This window comes from Petaurus breviceps, unplaced genomic scaffold, assembly GCF_028583685.1.
Source record: "Petaurus breviceps papuanus isolate PSGF00001 unplaced genomic scaffold, PetGlider_PUasm1.0 126, whole genome shotgun sequence".
NCBI classification, from domain to species: Eukaryota; Metazoa; Chordata; class Mammalia; order Diprotodontia; family Petauridae; genus Petaurus; species Petaurus breviceps.
In genome coordinates this window covers 49300807-49307573 of record NW_027185655.1, presented here as the reverse complement: position 1 = coordinate 49307573, position 6767 = coordinate 49300807, and the positions used below count along the sequence as shown (strand labels likewise).

Below are 6767 nucleotides of genomic sequence, written 5' to 3'. Positions count from 1 at the left end.
CACTGAGGGGCGGCTAGGTGGCGCAGTGAATAGAGCACTGGCCCTGGAGTCAGGAAGACCTGAGTTCAAATCCGACCTCAGACATTTAACACACACACACACACACACACATACACACACACACACAAAAACCCTAGCTTTGTGACCTTGGGCAAGTCACTTAACCCCAATTGCCCTCCAAAAATCGCAAAAAAAAAAAAAGAAAAAAAATCACTGACCTTCAGAACTTGGGTATATCTGAAGAAGAAGTGATCAAGGCCATGAAGGGGCTGAGCAGAGAAGAAGGGGAAGGAGAAGTAAATACACTCCCCATTATGCAAAGCTTCATGCAGAACCTACTGTCTAAGGATGTACAATTTGTTGTTGTGTCGTTTTGATCACACTCAACTCTCCGTGACTTCACGTGGAGTTTTCTTGGCAAACATGCCACCCCCATCCATAAGTGAACACCTGAAGTCAGCAGAGCCATTCTGGCTGAGAATGGTGATAATCCTGTGGAGGAGTCCCCTGCCTATCCCACTTGCCTTATCCATCCTTTTCCTTCCCTTCCACAGCACCCACCCCAAGACTATTCCATAAAGCATGATCTCTTTGTCAACATAGAGGCTCTTGTTTAGGTGAATGGCACCTGTTGTTAAAGAAAAATAAAATAGTTGAACATCATAATTGCACACATACAATATGTGCAAATAAATGTAAATGTATGTGCACACACACAAATACATAGCTATACATTAAAAATAATTCTAAGAGTAATTTTAAGAAAATTCACTTGAGTTTAAGAGTGACAGAAATCAGGAAAGATCATTTCTTAGAAGATGGAGCTAGAGATGAAGTTTGAAAAAAACTAGGGATTCTTATAGGAAGAGGAGATATATTCGATGCATTAGAATAAGCTTAGGGAAAAGCATTAAATGAAGGTTGGAATGTTTTAGAAAACATTAGATTAGGCTGGACAAGAGGGTGAGTGGGTAAAAAAAAACCAACCTTGGCAAGGTAGATTGTGCTCATATTGAGAAGGGCTTTAAATGTCAAACAGGACCTTTTATTTCATTCTAGATGCAATAGGGAGCCATTGGAGTTTAATGAAAGCAGAAATGAGTGTCATACCTACCCTTTAGGAGAAAAAAATACTTTGGTAGCTATGTGGAGAATAATAGAAGACAAGAGAGAATTAAATTGGTGAAACCAGTTAGAAGACTAAGGCATTAGTCTAAGCAAACTGTGAGGAAGGCCTCAATGAGGTGACTGTCAGAAGAAAGAAATGAATGGAAAGGAAGAAAAAAAAAGATGTGGAGAAAGAATAAATAAGGTTTGGGTACTAATTGGGGTATGGCGTAAGGGAGCATTAGAGACATCAAAGATGACACCAAGGTGGCCATCTTGATGATTAGAGTAATAGTACTAAATTAAAAAAGGAAAAAAAAGGCAGGAAAGTACCAAAAAGTGAGCAGCTGGGTGGCCCAATGGCTGGATTGCTGGGCCTGGAGTCAGGAAGACTCAGCTCCCTGAGTTCAAATCTGGCCTCAGACACATACTAGGTGTGTGATCCTACTCAAGTCAATTAAATCTGTTTGTCTCCGTTTACTCATCGGTAAAATGACCTAGAGAAGGAAATGGAAAACCACTCCAGTATCTTTGCCGAGAAAATCCCAAATGGAGTCACAAAGAGTTGGACAAAACTGAAACAACTAAACAACAATGATAACCAAACCAAAAAGTGAATGATTTGGGAGTATAGATGTGATATGACCATAGATAAAGAATGCAATCGTGACCATTGTAGATGGACCCATAAAACAAAAGAAAATAAAGACACAGGGACTGCTATAATTAGTTGTTTTTTTTTTTACCTGACATTTCTATTTGAAGACATCAAAAGAGGCTGAGACAATAAGCTATGCTTCCTAAGAAACCTTTAATGCCTTAAGGTCAATGCACATCTTTGGCCACAGACCACCTTTGAATGGTCTACCCAACAAACATTACACATGTACTATTAAATTAATAATGTATTCTTATTTTCAAAATATGTATTTATGCTCAGCATATGACTTCAAAGAAGAGCATTCCAGAAGAATGTCAGTCCTGAACCCCAGCCCATGAGCAGTGGTGACCTCAGGGCTGACTTCATGGTTAAAGAAGTTAGAAAGATTCATTAGAATATTGGAGGGGTTTGGGTTATTTTGGTATTCCTAATTTCATTTGTCTTTTGACAAATGAATTTAGGGTAGGACTGAATGTGGAAGATTTTAAGACTTTTCTGAAAAATGGGGGGTGGGGGGGCAGGGCAGAGAAAACTCCAGAAGAAAGAGGAATATAGTATTGATTATTTCCTGACAACTGTGGGACTCTTATGAGTTTTCTCTATTCAGTTATAGGATTCTCAGTGTCTTTTGCATTTTTTAAGTTAAATATAGATAATTCTGAATTCTATATTTGCCTTTATTACATTTTATTTTTACATTTGAAGAAATGAAATATATTTAAAGATTTCCCAGAGCAGGTGATGAATTAAACATATAAAAAATCAAAGAGACAGACATCCTTTGGGGATAGTCTCTACGCTTGGACCTTTTTCATATAAGCCCAGGGAAAGGAACCCTGGTTTACATGTGATAAAGACAATATAAAGGTACAAAATGATATGTTAGAGAGACAAAGATTGTTACTGACAGAAGGGCTAAGAAAACAGATATCTCATTATCAAATGGGATAAATTTATAAAGCACTTATTACACTGCCTGGCAATAAAAAAGGTAGAGGTCTTTGAGTTAAGATTTAAGAGATAGAATGGCTGTAAAAGAAGAGATACCATGGAGAGAGGATTTTCCAGTAATATCAGATAAGGAAAGATAGAATGGTTTCAGATTTTAGAGGGTTTATGTATATAATTGAGGTCTCATATGATTAATTTTATGGATCCATGATCCAATCATATAGATGCTCCCCTCATCTCAGAACAAAATCTATCCTCTCTCTCTCTCTCTCTCTCTCTCTCTCTCTCTCTCTCTCTCTGTGTGTGTGTGTGTGTGTGTGTGTGTCTGTCTCTCTCTGTCTCTCTCTCTTTCCATATTTGAACTTTTCCATTTCTTACCTATTTGATATATACCTAGAAAAATGATTCCAGAAAGTCTTTTTAATTGTTTTGCCTATATCACAGATTTTTTCTGTGCATGTTGCTAAGATCCAACTGTTTTTTCCTGTCTTGTCTTAAATTCTATTTCCATATCTTCATTTATAGTTTATGATACTGAGAATGCAAACATAGTACTTTTCATTTCATCAATAGCAATAACTGCTTAGCATAGAAACATTGGCAAACCGTTTAAATTTTGGTACTAATTCATTGTTGTTATACTTATAGTTCCTTTTATATATTCTTTGGTTGGTTTGGGAGAGTTGACTGTCAGGCCAAACTTTTATCAGACTTTTTCATTTTCACAGGTATTCACTGTTTTGTGAGGGAATATTATCTGTCATCTTCTGTCCACATCCTCTATTAAATATTTTTCAGATGACTTTCTATGATACATTAGCAATTGTAAAACTTTTTTTTTCTGTGCCATAGACCCCTTTGGTATTCTAGTAAAGCTTATGCATAAAATAGGTAGAATTAAAACAGAAATTCACTATAATGAGATAGTCACTGAAGAAAAAAAGTAATAAGGTCATGGATTCTGAAATTTTACAGTCTAAATTGATGAGTTTCTATAATTTTTTATGTATCTCTTCTTGGCAAATAGACCACATAATTAATAATTGATGCATTTTCTGATTTGTTCTGCCTTCTCATTTTGATAACAGAATTGTATAACTTAAATTCATTCAGGAACGATTTTCAAGTCAGAGCAAGTGTATTTTCTTCATTCATTTTACACTTTTTAAAATCATTAATTTTCTCAAAAAGTTTGGATTGGAGCTGTTGTAATCAAATGTGACATCTTCTAATGTTTTATGTTCTATAGGTAGTCGATCAACCAAATATTGATAGATAATTCAAAAGGATAACCTCTCCATCAGTAAATAGTCTTCCTTTATGGTAAAAAGGAGTAATTTGTGCATGTGATATCCTTTCGTATTTACGATATCCAGTAACTTTTATCTCTCATTTTGATGAAAGTTTCACTACACAGATGACAATCTTCTGAGTACCTTTAAAACTTTGGGGTCTTTCATGTCACAACGTTAAAATATATCTGCAAGCATTTTTTTCCATCATCTCTTCCCACCTTTTCACTGTAGCCATAAAGTATTAGGATTAACTTAGCTTGAAGGATCTTGTAAATTTCTTTATAGAATCTTATATGTCTTTATCCTTTGAACTTAATGTTAACAGGGAACCATCAATCACTTTTATTAATTCCTTTTTCTTATGCTCCTCATAAGAACCTCAAGGTGAGATGACCAAATAGCCCATGAAATTATGTTCTTGTTGCCTTTGGGCAAATAAGGAAACTTATTCTATCAATTCCTTTTTTCATCTCTCCATGAACAACTGTGGGCCATCCTTCCATCTAGTCTCAAGTTATTTATATCATCTAGTTTCAATTATAGCACAGCTATAAATATTAATGTCTTATAGTTCCATCAATACTAGTCATTGACCAAACACTGCATATTTAGATTTTCCACAAACTTTTTCAGACTGTCTTAAAATAATGTGATAGAGTTCCTTTTGTTCTCTTTGTACCACCATAGCACTACTTCATCAGAAGAGAACATATATATATATATGTATATATATATATATGTATATATATGTATGCACACACATATACATACACACATACACATATATATCAAATCAAATACATATGTGTGTATATGAAGGTATATGTGTGTGAATATATAGAAGGCACACCTTTCTATAAGACCTTTGATTGTTCCTATGTATTCAAAAAGATCAAAAAAGGATTTTGTCCATTTCATTTCCAAAGCAGGAGGTCATATGAATTGGAGGTATATATTTCTGTGTGTAGATGTCTATGACACTTAACTCACCACATGCATACAAATATGCACATTGTGTTTATGGAGATACACACTCATAAATATATCCATGTATAATATAGGTTCATTGCTGCATCAGCCTCATGTACATATATGCAATATATGCATTATAAGTACACTGTATAGGCATATATATGCTTAGCATAACAGACAGCATGCACAAATATGCATGTGTACGTATATATGTGTGTGTGCACTTGTATGCATACACACATATGTATGTGTATGCATGTATGTCCAGTCCTTATCCCTATATTTATGTAGCTATCTATTTTTCATGTGTCCCTCCAGTCAAACAAATGGCCACATATTAACTAATTGGTATTGATATCTCTTCTTCCCTTAATGAATATAATCCTTCGATAACAGACTATAAGCAGGACTGTATATAGTTTGTTTGTTTATTTGTTTGTTTTTAAATGGAGAACCTGGGAGAGTTTGTGCTTTGATTTTATAGTCTTTTGAAAATAAAGGTCGCTTTCACACTTTGATGCATCAACATAAACTATTTGCTCATGTATTTCATTTTAAAGCATTGTCTATTATATCATACTCATTAAGCACATACAAATCTCTCTTCCATTTTGTGCTAAGCTTAATTATATATGCATAAATGTGCACATGTATCTGTAGGAACACATTTCAATGTATTTATGTATTCTCTCTATCTATCTACACCTATACAATACATTCATGTTTGGCCTGCACCTGTGATTTTTTTCATTGTAGAAGACTCCCAGTATAGAAACTTACTTTACCAGTGCAGATATACAATTTATCTGTACTGTATAATGTTAGAGCATGTCTGGCATGAGCCAGAGAAATTGTGCTTTGTCTGTGGCCATGCAGTTAATATATGTCAGAGACAGCACTTGAAGCCAGATTCCCCTGATTCCAAGGCCAATCATCAACCCCTCAGTTATTCTGCTTCATTTATACAAAAACATAAAACATGTAATTCCTACAATTAAAGTAATGCAGAAATTTAAAAAGGACCTAACCTGACATGCCCCAAAGTCTAGCTCATGACACAGTATTCCATATTTGTATATCTGAGGAGCATTATGGTATAGTGGATAGTGTACTGGACTTAAAGTCAGGAAGTCTTGAATTTGGAATCTACCTCAAATTCTTTCTAAGAGTATGACCCTTGCAAAATCCCTTAATCTCTTTAAGCTCAGTTTCCTCATCTATACGAAGGAGAATAATGATAAACAATCTCATAATATCCCATAGATTTGTCAGTAGGTTCAAACTTGTCTAATGTTTTGCCAACATTAAACCTCTCTACACATGTGAGCTTTCATGATTATATTCAAAGCTGCTTTCACACTGCTAAGGTAACAAACTCTAGGGTTGATACATGTTAGCCAATATTGCTGTATGCATGCATTTGTAATGGAAATGCAAATTTAAAGATCTTCCCTGCCCCTAGGCCCTTTGATAGGCTTAAGAGACTCTGAGAACCTTCCTTGATTTGAAAATATACTCTGCCTCCTAATAGGCTGAATGTGGTCACATGGAGCCTGTGGCAGGAGGCTTTGTTTTCCAGAATGCCCACATCTTGATGCTGTGTGATTGGGTAGTGGGTCAAGAGGGTGGTTACATTCTCTGACCCAGGAGAAGGCTATATAATCCCTGATGTGAAGCTTTGCTTTGGGGCTCACTTTGAGAAGTGTTCTGTGATTTGATCAGATGAGACTCTGGGAAGCTGTTGTTGAGAGCCCCCCAGCTTTGAAAAACCCAGATATTGA

General features: G+C 35.4%; 1 pseudogene; it reads left to right on the top strand.

The window, feature by feature from the left end:
* Positions 1–377, top strand: part of LOC138170836 (peroxisomal biogenesis factor 19 pseudogene) — a 1183-nt pseudogene extending 806 nt beyond the window's left edge.
* Positions 378–6767: the final 6390 nt, after the last annotated feature.